The sequence below is a fragment of the Bison bison genome, unplaced genomic scaffold (genome assembly GCF_000754665.1).
Source record: "Bison bison bison isolate TAMUID 2011002044 unplaced genomic scaffold, Bison_UMD1.0 scf7180017864331, whole genome shotgun sequence".
Classification (NCBI taxonomy): Eukaryota; Metazoa; Chordata; class Mammalia; order Artiodactyla; family Bovidae; genus Bison; species Bison bison.
In genome coordinates, this window is record NW_011494903.1 from 245,634 (window position 1) to 246,102 (window position 469).

The following is a 469-nucleotide window of genomic DNA, read 5'->3' on the forward strand; positions in this document are numbered from 1 at the left end:
TATAATTCAAATAAAATAAATAAATTACAATACAGAGTTGAAAAACCAAAGTTTGAAAAAAATAAAACCTAAAACACACACATACAAAAAGAAAAACACTACTATGGACTCTCATGTATTAATATTATGTACAATATAAAACATACAGGCTTCCCAGGTGGTGCCAGTGGTAAAGAACCCACCTGCTTACACAGATGTGAGAGATCCCTGGGTCAGGAAGATCCCCTGGAAGAGGGCATGGCAACCCACTCCAGTATTCCTGCCTGGAGAATCTCATGGACAGAGGAGCCTGGTAGGCTACTGTCCACAGGGTTGCACATAGTCAGACATGACTGAAGAGACTTAGCACATATAAAACATATACAAAACAGAGGGAAGAAGCATGGGGTAAAAATACAGGATTAGATTCCATGGTATAACAATCAATGTTTAAGTTTACTGAAATTGATAACTATCCTACAGTTCTGTA

The 469-nt window shown here is 37.7% G+C and overlaps 1 protein-coding gene across 1 annotated transcript in view; it reads right to left on the reverse strand.

The window, feature by feature from the left end:
* The window catches only part of CLCN5 (chloride channel, voltage-sensitive 5), a 274,777-nt gene that overhangs the window by 178,210 nt on the left and 96,098 nt on the right, over positions 1 to 469 (reverse strand). The window lies entirely within an intron of this gene.